Here is a 14,034-nt window from a genome sequence, read left to right as displayed (position 1 = left end):
ACCTGTGGGTTGAATTAAGGGCATGATTTATCATGCTTTCTATGGTCCCTTACATGTAGGGTCTGTGTTGTGTATAGGTTACATATGCTACATTAAAAGGGTACCCTGAGCCACATATGCCCCCTGTGACACCATAATGGCAGGGATCCTATGCATTATTTGCTGACAGTTTGAGGCTAGCCATGGATTGACCAGTTTTCATATTCGGATACAACAAGGAGATAAATGTTGACAGTGTGCATTGTATTCATCATGACAGACTTCATGGGCACAGGTGTAGTCATTGCACCTGAAATGTGTCTCTCATTGCCCTGTTCACCCAATATGGGTTTTGGAAATCACAGATGAGCCACATTCGTCATCCTACATTTGCCAATTTGGTTGATTAGCGGATGTATAGCAAACTGACACTGTGATATTATTAATACATGGTTTGGCAAATGTATCAATGTGTTAATCATGATGATGTAGTTTTCAATTTGTATGTACCTTCGGAATGACAGCAGTCACAGGAATGTTGGTCTACTGATGTTAGCATACACCCATATCAGTGATAGCCTCCATACTGGGAGGTTATTTATTAAACATATGCTGCACTTGATCAGCATGGGTGTGCCAAACTAAACTAGCTAAGTATTAGTCAACTTTATATGTATGATGGAATTGGTCAGTGGTCCCTTGCATGACACCATGCACGTAATTCATTGTGTCCATGCATTCCCCAACGTCAGGTATCCCATGATGATCCCATAACTTATGAGAAGTACATGGCAATAGAGTAACACAGATGGCAAATGCATTAGCTCGGGCTAGCTATTGTGACTAAGACCACTGTAAAGCACACAGGTGCAATGTACAGAGGGCCATGGATAGTTGTTACCCCTCAATTTGTATCATTTGCTTCATTTCATGTGCTACAGCTATGGTAAGTTGCACCAAACATTTTGACATGAACCCGTGTGCATTACTTTTGGCATCCATCCCTAATTTAATTGCGGCACAACCAAGTCCAACTATCAGCCTAAGATGTTACCTGAGGTCAGATATAACTTGTTACATATGTGTCAGAATCCAGTTCAGATATGTATCAAAAATAATTGTGGGACACATTATTTCTTGAAAATATCTGGATTAAAACATGTCCTTCCTGGTACACTCACAGACCATGCATAAAACACATGTTAGAGCCACATTTGCATCATCGATTGACGTGAAGGCAGTACTAATTTACAGGCTCCTGTTGTGTTTTGTAAGTTAGTGCTGCTGTTGCGTCAACAAATGACGGTAGTGTGTGGAAATTATTGTACAACTCACGGCAACTGTATGTTTAACTTGCATTCCACGTGTCCAAAAACATTGCCTGCAGCATATGAACAAATCTGCTACTGTCACTACAGAGCATTTAAATGTGCACATTACTCTGAATTGTACTCACCAGCTGAGCCACCAATCACAATCCCCAGGTGGTCCAGCAGGTCTTGCTCCCTGGCAACCAGGTCAGCCCAACGGTGTTTTAGCTGGTGGTTGTTGCATGTTGTGTTGTAGATTCTTTTCAGATGATACAGGACCTTTGCCCACCGGAGCCTCCTTGCCTCTGTGTGATACCCCTGTATCTCACGGCCACCTGCTTCAATCATTAATGGGAGGAAGTGGAACACCAGCCAAATATATCCCCCCAGCTCCTCCTCTCCCATCCCTAGCCAACATGCTTGAAAAAAAAGAAGTAATAAATGGGTACAGAGGATAATGAAGGGAAAGTAGGAGAGGGAAATGAAAACTAACTAACAGTAAAACAGCCCAACTATCCCCAAACTAACACTACCCACAACAGACTCCCAACAGTACAAAGACAACATTAGACACCAGAAATGACAAAAATACACTTACACAGGATAACACAGACACTTGGGAAACACCAAAAGACAATTTAAAGACCACACAGGAGACAAATTCACAATATGCACAGAGAGACAAGTCCAAACACAGCCACACAGTCAGGAAAAATCACTGACTGCAAAGTGAAAGTGAAGGTACACCCACTGTACCAATTCTGTAAACAGGATATCCTATTACATCACTTCCTGCCTCAAATGCAGTGCATTTTTATTCTTATGCGTCAAAATATTATAACGCTTACAGTCTGTGCATCATTTTTTTTTTTACGCACATGCTTAGAAATTACCCCGCATCCATATTTTCAAGTATTTTTCATACTTAACCAATTTCATGGGGTACAGTGTGGGAATTACCGCTCAGGGCCAATGGATGTATCATGGCAGTGTCATTTTTCCACGTATATGCAGCATTCTTTGATGCATGTGTGTCTTTTTTGACACGTATGTGTCAACATTTCTGTCTTTTACTGGGTTTGAGTCATTTCTCAATTTTAATAGTACATGACAGATGTGACTATACAGAGATACGCTGTTTGCACCTATATTGTGCATTCCGGTGTATGGGCACATGTGACAGATCATACTACTGCGGATCATGATCCTCTAGTTGTTGTACCGGATTTGCAATCTTCACTGACACAATAGATGGCCAAATGTGTGGAATACAAATTGGTATTACCCAGTTTGGGCAAGTTGTGCGTCAATAGAGGATAGCAAGGCTACGTAACTCAATACAGTAACTCATTGCCTGTGTGTCAATGTGTGTGAATTGGCTCTTACTAATGTAGTTGTCCCACTGTGTGAACATCACAAGACGCGTTTTCTTAAATGTGCTTGTATGCATGTGTTCTCAATGTGGCCAACCATCAGATGCTATTCAGTGTGGAAATGAGAAAGGAAATGTGTTTGTCATACACGTAGCAACAAATGCTATGTGAACTTCCCAGGTTTTTTGGGACATAAGCATCTCCAATGATAAAGCATGCACAGGATAGATAGAAGACGGTTAATCATGGCAAAGTTCCAAGACTAGGCCATCACATTTCCCGGAATGTTGAATACCACTTACTGGGCACTTGTTTGTATACTACCCATGAGTCAGGCATTGGAAAATGCTATATGGGTACGGTGTTTGTGACACCGAGTCCCAAAACCAATCCACAAATGTAATGTCACGCCACAGTTTGAGTCATATTAATGACCTATGTTTCTCCTGTGGCAGTGGAGGACCAGCAGACCAAGCAGCACGTGTGCACATATTTCCAAGGGTTAATTTCACAAAGGTGTCCAGTTCAAGTGGGTGGGGCCAGATGTTGCCTGTGTCATTATTGGGGTCCATGTTGTCACAGTTACGTGCAGGTCTACTCATGAGTGTGGAGCCATTTCCTGCATTTCCAAAGTATCCTTCACAGCTGAATTGAGCGAAAGTCAAAGAAGAATTGAGAACACACATGGGTATAGTCCAGCTATGGCACTGCAGACGTTTTATGAGACTGACAACAAGGCAACCTTGGTGTGATCACAAAGTTAATGGATCAGGAATTTTAAACCAGCAGGTTTCATCACAACATTGGAACATAGGGTGGCCCCTAAGATTCCCACTGCAGCCTGGAGCATCAGGGCCTCTGTGCTGATTAATCTCACAGCTATTCACCATGTAAGCCCCATCAATATGTTGAGGGCAATGTGAATCAGTGTGTGGACTGTCAGGTTACAAACATGTGTTGATATTTCATGCACATTATCTAAAGTTGTTTGTTGTGCTGGAGGCACCATACCCAATCCATGCATACAGCCATGGTACACTGTCACTATTTGTCAATCATGCATACTTGAAACCCAGACAAGGGATGGGCCATGACTAGGCTATTTGAAGACAAGTTCCACCCCATGATACGATAAGTAAACTGATTACGCTATACAATGTATTTGAGTATTCATTGTAGACCTACATGACACAATTCCCCTAGGAGGAGAGTGAGGGCATGGAAAGCAACTATGAGACAATTGTAGCCACAGGGAACCTTTATGGTGACGCAAAGACAGGAACCAGTCAGGCTAAGAGGATGCAGGGTCAATCAGGAACAAAAATGAACAAGGCAAATACACAGTGAGCAGACTGAGACTGGTCAAAGCTGGAACAACACTGTGGGAAATGAAAACTGTATTTGTCCTGTGTGTTGGAACGTAACACAATAACCCAAGGCCTGTGTTACCCAGGTGATTTATACGGCAATGCATAACAGGGATATACATATAATGGCAGTTTCTATGCCGTTCCAGGCAGAAGCAAGGGCAGTGCATGTTCAAATGGCTGGTCTGCATGGAGGTGCACACAGTTGTGTGCAGCTTCAGTCTCTCACAAGTCCTGTAGGTGAGAATCAAGTTCAAAGGGCCAACAGTACCTTTCACAAGGGAAGCAATGGACAGGTGATTACAGGTCTTACAGACTACAAGGCACTGAATTATTCGACCAGAACTCCATGCAGACAGAAGAACAATGACTATGGCATACCATACTAAAGAGGGAAGCACACTGGATTCCGAATGTGAGTCTGGGTGTGTGTAGATGAGGGATTATCTGTGTACAAATATTCCATCTCCGGGGGCCCCCTGAAGAGGGGTGGGGCGAGACAGAGAACATGACAGTGACAGGACTTATGACCTGGGATGGCATGTGCAGGGAATGTCTTGTGAGCAATGCTAGTCATACCGGGGGCACTTGTGCTATCCATTTGCTGCATCCATGGATTTCTTGTCACACATACTCCTTGCAAAGATTGCTGATTTCACACTTACTGCTGTCAAGGGTCTGGTCATACTTTCTTGTTACCAATGCTATAGCACATCCACTGCCTCATGCATGAGGCATTTTTTTCCTTAGTGAATGATGATGTCTTAGTTGGGTGCTATATGCTGTAATGAACCATGGTGCCAACATGTATGTGTGAAATAGCTATGGTCCTCGGCTATTGCCTTTCAAATGTGAAATGGACATGATATATGTCATTTACAGTGTGTGTGAAGTTGGGTGTACATTTATACCCATCAAATGTGATGTGGATTTTTCAGTATCCTAATATGTATATCTGCAATGCTCCATGAGGCTATACTCTGATTATGATTCTTAGGGATAATGTGATGCAAAAATGATTACCCAGATCATGATATAGTGATTAGAATAGGTGTTTATTGACATATGGTAAGACAGTGCTGATGGTGAGTAGAGTTAAAAGAAATTTTAGACAATGTGTTCTCTCGAACGCAATCCTTCAGCTGTGTTTGGATGGTTGCCCTTGTGTTGATGGACAACATCCTCCTCTTCCTCCTCTTCAGGTATTTGTGGGTCGGGTTCCTATAGGTGAATGTTCCTCCTTACACATATGCTGTGCAGGATGGCACAGGTCAAAATGATCTTGCAGACCATTTCTGGTGAGTATAGGAAGCTTCCTCCGGTGATGTTGAGGCACCTGAATCAGGATGCCAAAGGTCCTCTCGACTATGGTGCGTGTCCTCTGATGTGCCTCATTGTAGGCACACTCTGATGCTGTGCTTGGGTTTGCAAGTGGGGTCATTATCCATGGCTGGATCCCATACCCCTGATCACCTGAAAGAGAAAATGAGTGAGAAAATGTTGATGTTGCTTGCACCATGATTATCACTTTGCATGGCAGTTGTTCTCTTGTGTTGTCTGTGACTCATCTGTGTTTGTGTTATTGTGTGGAATCCTAGGCTTCTAAGATATACCATCAGCACTGGGTTTTTTCATTATCTGAACTGGTGTTTGGCTGATTGACCGGATGTCAGCGGTATTTTTGTAGAGTTGCAGTACATTGTGTACTCCCTTGCATTATGCCATGTGAAAGAGGGGTCCATGTGTCTTAACTGGGGATGACATGACACTTCCATACACAGAATCAATTCCACAGTGGTGGTAACACGGTTGCATCTATATGGCCTGGACATCCCATCCAATTTAACATGTGCAATAGAATTAGTTAAACATCAGTGAGGCCCTTAGATTTGGCAAGGTGACAATGTACAAAACATCTCCATAAGTTGTCAGCACTGACGTGTTGACAATTGACTATGCACAAATATTCCATGTGTGACAAGTTCTCTGCAGACCTATTTCTTTGTCCTTGCCGAGTCGACTCAGGTTCAAACGTGTACCTATACTACTGAACCAGTTCCAGTTCAGCTGGCTAACTTGGTTGTGAGTTTGTCATTTACAGTGTCAGATGGTCCATATGCCTGTACATCTGTTGTGTATATGTGTAATTGTCTCAAACTGTATGTGTAGGAATGTGCACTTTGAATTTTGTCACATCAGTATGTGTTTTTAGTACAGTCTACTTGCTTATTGGTAGTGGGCAATGTCAGAGCAGGAGTGATGTGAGATATTGGTACTGCCTCAATGATTCCATGTCACCGTCATTAGAATCATCATCATCATGCTATGTGTCTCATGGTGTTTGATCTGCAGTGAAAAACATTACACACCCCTTACACAGTACTTATTGGTTGGAAGGGTGTTAGATTGAGAGTTATTGATGTGATATTGAAAGATTAATCTTCCAAGTTATACTGACAGTTAAGGCCATGCCATTGTCATTGTGTTGTTTTAAATTGTTCCCTTGTGTCTGTGGAGTGGCATCTGTTGTTATTTGGATCTGTCATTTGTCCATAGGTGTGTATCCAAATGGGTCAGGATATCACACATGCCTAGCAGTGTCACAACCTCAGTGTCTTCCTGGCCACGTGTTAATGTAGTGGTGTATGTGCTGTGTATCCTACAGGGTTGCTGTGCAGTGTGTGTATAACTAGGTTTCTATACTTATCAACAAGTAGGCCATTTCCTTATCGTTCATCCATTCTTTCCCAGTTGTTGGGCTTTCATAAGATGGTGTGATTTCCAACCTAATGATGAGCTAAAAATAATAACTAAATAGCTAAAATCATTTGTTAGTTTTAGGATGGTATCCCCATTTTAAGATGCGTGGATTGTGTGTGTAGTGGCCTACATGTCATGGTGTATGATTTTAAATAATCCACTTTCAGGTCTAAGCCTTCCATGGACTCAGTGAAAAGATCTAATACCTTTGCAGTGCATTTGGTGTGCATGCGATCAGAACTGCATCATCTGTGTAAAAGAGTATTGGCCCTGGATGATCCCCTACTTTTGGTGCGTCCACACCTGCCTACGATAGATGTTCTGTAATACCATTGCTATATATTAGGAACAAAAATGGTGCTAAAATACAACCCTATTTAAAGCCTCATAAAGACTTTATTTGAGAAGAAAATCCCCCTCGTGGGCCATATCGGACCGAGAAGTTAAGGTCGTGGTGTAAGCGTTTTAATAGAATGAGCAAATTTGGTTCCACCCTCAATTTAATAGAATGAGCAAATTTTGCTTCACCCCTAATATCTGCAGGCTCTCCCATAATGTATCCCTGTTGACAAAATCAAAGGCACTTGACAGGTCAATGAACACCATGTAAATGGTGCCCCCTTTTGCCCATATTTACTGGTGATCAAATTTAAATGTAATGTTTGTTCCACAGTCCCTGTACCTGGCCTGAACCCATAGTGTAGGGGTGTTAAAACCTTATTCTCTTCTGCCCATGTCTCAAGTCAGGCAAGGATCACACGTCCCAGGATTTTTTGTGTTGTGTCTACTATCTCCCTTTTTAAAAATGGGGACAAGTATGGCCTATCTCCATAAGTCACGGATTTCCCCCACTACAGCATTTCTTAAAGCATTTGTCAGTACTGGACCACATAAGTCTGTATTAAATTTAAAATTGTCAACTGTAACCCCATTCGGGCCTGGGGCTTTTCCAAGAACTGATTCATCTAGTGCAGAAAGTACCTTGTTAATTTCTATAGGGACTTTAAGGGGTACTGGGGCTGGGGCTGACTGGAGGAAGCAATTTAAAACCCCAATTGGAGGCAGGTCACTTTCTATAGGTTGAACTGTGCTTGTAAAAGGTGTAATCCACTGGGCTTCTGGGATTGTAATTTGCAGCTTGGGCGTGTCGCACTCAGAGAAGAAAGAATGATTTATAACGCCGCAAATTCTCGCACTATCCTTTAATGATGAGGCTAGAGCCAGCTCTTCCCATTCCTTCTCCCTTATTAGCCTCTTCCTTTCCTCCACAATAGACAAGTATTCTCACCCAGCCTTTTTAAAATCCAAGGGATTACGAAGTGAGATTTTGAGTACCACTTTTAAATGCTTGTGTGCTGCCAAACACATGGCATTATACCATTGATATGGAATAATCCCAGATAAGGGGCTATGAGTAACCAAACCATCAGATTGCTTTGCATAGACTTTTACGTTTCGATAAAACGGGAATGTCAGTGCAATTTTCATCCAGGCATGCAATAATAGATTCCATATTATCATGGACAATATTTTGAGTGAAACTGAGAGGGTCCACTTTTGCCATTTGATCCAGAGCCCTTTATTCTAGTAAGGCCCATGTTGCATTCCATGGGTGCAGTATTTTTTATACATTTTTATCTCCATGGTAAAACATACAGAGTTATGATCACAAATCTCAGGCCAGCAACGGCGGATATTAATATAACATTTATGATGTTCCCTTTGTCCCCCACCCTGTAAATGTTGGAACTACTTCATTTTGTTAAATTAGGTCTCACTCATTATTATTAAATTGTGTTTCAGAATTAGCGTGTTCAAAATGCCCCCCAACCTAGTAAATGTACCCTGTCCTCATATACATCTGCTGAAAAGCCACATATGTGGTTATCTCCTATAGAACACAGAGTGATAGTAAAATCCCCCAGCCAAATTAAAATTACATTTTTTGTTAGTTGGGCAAGAAAACCATATAAAAATTCACCTAAGTCACTCTTTCCCTCAAAGGCTTCATGATTAAGAAAATTATTGCAAACATTTATCAACAGGATTTCATATTCTTCCATCAGACAAATGAGTGATACCAAAAAATGTGGAGAAGACCATTTGTGGACAACATGTACGTTAGGTATTTTAACGGAGACAAAATTGGCAAGGCCCCCATATACCCTTCCTGCCAGGGAAGGAAGTGCTGGTTGGCATAAAGAGGTAAAACCATCTATATAGAAAGGGTCTAACATACATGTTTCTTGGGCACAGAAAATATCAAAGGACGCACCCAGCTATTGCCAATCTGGATTCATTAGCTTATGACGGGTACCTGTGATATTCCAAGTGGCCACTGTCACCCCTTCAGCCAGATTTTGAGGTTTCTTGTTGCCTCTGGATTTAGGCTCCCCCTTCTGTGGGCATCTGAAGCTTCGCCCCTGCGGGTCTAACATTTGTGTAGGGCCATGTTGACCCAAATACGGTGAGGGTGAACTTTTTTCAAATTGCGTGATGTCCCCTTGGTTCAGTAAGTCTAAAAGGTAGGAAGTATTTGTGCCAGGGCCAAGTCTATTACAGGCCTCCAAGTTGGCCATTTTTCCACAGCACCTGAGATACGGTCAGGCTTCCTTGATAGGAGGGGGGGGTTTGACCCACTATGATCCCCCATTTGTAGATGCCCCCCTTGGAGAGGCGATCTATGTTGGTTCCCAATACAGTTAAAGCACTGTGACACCTCCTTGTTAACTAGTCAATAAACTTGGTCGAGGGCATTAGACACCAGAACACTATATGGCCCCACTGGCTGTAGTACGCCGTTGTCAGGAATGTGGGGGCGTATGGGGAAGTTGTACCGGGAAAATAATTTCCACAACTCTACCCGAGCCATGTAGTGGTTTTTAAAAATGCCCCAGATGGAGGAGACCAATATTAGTATGCTCTCATTCATATTCTCTGTATTGAATAGCAGTTTTTGAACAAGCTTGGGATCTTTGAAGTTGACTTTAAATCAGTTCCCGGGGCAGTCTTTTCTACTCCTTCCGATCCACTGTACTTTACGAGTAAAGAGTATGTTGTGGGCCAGAGAGGCAGGAAAATTCTTGTTCTTCATATATGCCAGCTTGGCATATATTGGCCAAGCTGGCATGTGATTCTTTCTTCTCCTCGCCCAGGCCCGGTACTCCTTTCAAATTAGCTACATAAGGTCATGACCCCTGGGGTAAAATGATGACAGGGAGATTCCTGGTCTCTCATGGTGGTGCAACACTCCCATTTTACACTGGTATGCCCCCCCTGTTGGCCAATTAGCATTGAACATTGGCCCACCACTGGGTGACCACCTGGTTTGCCTGATTTCTTAGGGATTATGCTGCTCTGTGCCCGCTAGGTACTGGCAGTACTAGTAGTTGCAGATGCAATCTTGTTGATTTTCTTCATCCTCCAGGCATGCCCTGCTTCTTCAGGTAGCTGTGAAGGTGCACTGTAGGTGATAACAGTGGTCTGAGGCAGGGGTGGTAGCGGGGGCTTAGCAATACCCTTAGGAGTTTGTTCATATGCTGACAACCGTGCCAAGAAAGGTATAAGTTTCACTTTCAAAATTCCTTCTAACCTACCCACCAGATCTTCTATCAAGTGGGCCACCTAGCTTGCTTTGCATTATGGGCTGTATCATCTGCAAAATATTCAGGCGCATGGAAAATAAGCAAGATATTGGCAGGGGTGCTATTCTTCATTTGTTTTGGCCACACAACCCTTTTTACTAATTTGGCAGCTTGCTGTTACTCTCCAGCCTGGTGCCTGTCCATCAGTACCCCCAGAGATGGCGTTGAAGCTAGGCTATCATATGTTTGGCCAGGGGCCACATTAGGCGCATTAGGTACACCAGGGAATACCATCTACCTCTAATACAGCAGTGCTCCCAGGGGTGTTACTGGTTAGAGTTAGAGTAGACACGCTAAGTCCAGGTAAAAAGCATGCCAACTCTTATGGGCCCACGGAGAGTCTACTCTTGATCATCTTAATTTCCATGTTTACAATCCCAATCGACCTCGAAGCATCAAGTCAATCAATGTTGTTTTAGGGGGCAGGACTGTCACTGGGGCCCCCGGTACATTTACACTTACTCCTGATGACCTCCCTATGAGTTCTGACCAGGACTCCAACTGGTCTAACAGATTGTTGGCACCGTAGGATGTACCCGGTAAGATAGTCTTCTGTGCAGCGCTTCTCCTACTGGATGGGACAGCCACCTGATAACCAACAGCTTTGTGGGGGAGAACGTATAGCCAATGCAGACAGAGACTTCAAAGCCAGCAAGAACACGCAAGAAATGTCAGGTCAAACACGGCTGACAGGTGCTGAAAACACTTTACCAGGCAGCATGCAAACAACCACTTATTCCCCTTGGTTTTGCTGTTGCCGCCGCCTCCATCTACACAAGGACTATGGAAGGAGATGTAGTACACGGGATTGAACTGCACACAGAACTGCTAACCTGCTAGGATGCTTGGTGGCTGGTTGCAGCGGTATTGGTGGTAGATTAAGGCTACGAGCCGGGAGGACAGTTGATTAGGAAGTGTTAGAAGTTTCAACATGAGAGGAAGCAGATCTGGAGCATATGCATATGCATATGCATAGGCATAGACATTGAGGCCCCTCATATAGAACTGCAACCAAGCCCTAAGCCCTTTAAGGGCTTGCAAGAGTAACCCCACACCACACCTGCTGCCCTGACATACAGCTGGGCCTGCCTGTCTCCACAAGCAAGCCAGGCACAGTGACAAATGGGGAAGAGCAGCAATGGGTCCTACAGCTGGTGCCTGACGCTGAAACATTGGAACCTAATAACATCTTGCTGACCGTGCTCACGCCAGTACAACATTGAATAGGAGGCTGTAGGTTGCCATGTGATGCCTGGACCCAAAGTCCAGAGCTGTGGTCCTGCAGTCCTGCAGTTCTCCCGCTAGCTCTCTCTCCTGATGTGAAGTGTGGCGTGTGTGGGTGGGCACGAGCACAGTGTCAGGGGAGGACAACATTTATATGAATAGCATGATATAATAACAACTTTGGTCTCTAGGAGCTTATCCCAAGGTACTGGATGCAACGGGTCACGAAACACAATGACAAACTTTAAGTTCATGTATAAAGAGTTCAGAGCGCCTCAACGAAAGAATCCAGAGTGCTGGGGAAGGCCAGGTAGAGCATCCATCAACTTTCAGCTGAGGCACTTCCAGCAAGTGGCAGAGGTGGCAGCATCCAAGATGGAGGACACATCTCTCAGCTAGGTCATCGGGGCCTAGGATTGGCCTGGAACCGATATCTTCTTTAACAGACGCACTGCTATCCTCTGGATTGTGGTCGAGACTTTTGCAGCTGAGGTGGATTCCTACCACTGGGGAGCAGGGACAGGAGAAGCCATGGGATTCCGGATCGAGTGAAGCTGAGAGGCAGCGGTAGCAGTATTGGGGTACTGTGGGGGGAGAGGCAGCTGATGCAACCCGACTCATATTTAGACCAAGAAAGTGATACAAAGGTACCAGCACAATCCACACATTCCACTCATTTTGCACACCTGGCTGACTGAGCCAACTGCACGAAGAGAAGACTTGAACAGTTGATTAAAAGGTACGATATAAATCTTAAATGCCGAGCCTGGATAGTTATCACAAGCACACTTACAGAAGTGCTAACCTCCTGAAGCCAGGTGTCCTTGAGCAGATTGTGCCACAATTTAATTGCCAGCATGAGAGGATCTTTGCTGAGGGGGACCGGAATTAAATACGTTTATCCCTTGGAAACGGAGGAGGAGTGCGAGAAAAGCAGTGCAAAGCCCTAAAGGTAACCCAGGGTAATGCAAGCAAGCAAAGAAAGCATGGACAAATTTTAAGTGTCCTGTGGTGGTGGAGCCAGAAGCTCTATGTGTTGTGAATCATATGTGGCAATACCCCCTCTTGTGTGTGGGGTCACTAGGGTGTCAGTAGGGAGAGGGAAGGATTATTGCATGCAAGAGGGAGAGAGCTGTAATAATCAGGTCCATACGCGATGTGTCTGTAAGTCCTTTATTCAATCCAAGGTAAATATCTCATCCACAGCTATCAGCCAGCAGGTCTCCTCACAGCATCCTCCTCCCATCACCTCTCCTTAGTCACCACCCCTCCACATAGAATCCCATCATCCAAACATTCCATGCCCCAAGAGTTATTCTATGAAAGAGATGGATAGGCTGCATACTTACAAATATAGATACCACACACCTTTCCCCTCAAAGAAAAAAAAAAAAAAAAAAAACCTAACTATATATACAAACATGTGAATAAACTACATTCTAGATGTAATTGAAGAACAATGAACTATAAAATCAGATATAGAAAGAGTATCATTGCAGAATCAAACATTCTTTTTCTTAGAAATCACAATACGATTGAGATTCCATATTCTGCTATCATTAACCTTTACAGCATTTTTGAACAATTTTATTACAGTGAACGGACCCCAAAACTTGCTCTCACTTTTACCCAAGATAGGTCTCTTGACCAGAACTTCATCCCCAATATCTACTTTCACAACACATGCACGTTTTGTACTGTCAAAGTATTCCTTTCTTTTGCCCACTGATTTCTTTTCACACATCCTATCATACTCTCCATGAGACCAAGAAACAGCTTTATCTTTTCCCCTGGTGATCCAACCTGGAACAAGCATAGTATTGGGTTTCCTTCCCCTGAATAACTCAAAAGGAACAGATCCTGTAGTGGCATGTGGAGTAAAGCGATAAGCAATCAAGAAATTTCTCAAGCCTTCTTTCCAACATCTCCCTGCAGCTACTTCCAACTGCACACATTCTTTCACACACCTATTAAACCTCTCAACAATACCATTCCCTTCAGGATGATACAACGAGCACAACTTATGCTTTATCCCCAACTTCTCCAAATAACATTCCATTTCCTTGGATACAAATTTTGGACCATTATCCGTAAGAATTGCATTGGGAAAACCCTCACGAGCAAAGACTTCTTCAAGCAGATTAATTATCCTTTTGGTCTCTACACTACTGACTATACCAATCTCCACCCATCTGGAGAACTGATCAATTAATACCAAAACATAACTGCTCCCTCCTTTACCATAGATTGGTCCAACAATATCAATAGCCACAACATCCCATGGCTTGTTCGACAAACTTCTGATACCCATGGGAGGCACTCTCGTTTTGTAGATTTTATCGCTGTTACAGCAATCAGGACAGTCTCTAATCACTCT

This window comes from Pleurodeles waltl, chromosome 11 (genome assembly GCF_031143425.1).
Source record: "Pleurodeles waltl isolate 20211129_DDA chromosome 11, aPleWal1.hap1.20221129, whole genome shotgun sequence".
Taxonomy (NCBI): domain Eukaryota; kingdom Metazoa; phylum Chordata; class Amphibia; order Caudata; family Salamandridae; genus Pleurodeles; species Pleurodeles waltl.
Note: the sequence above shows the minus strand (reverse complement) of the source record.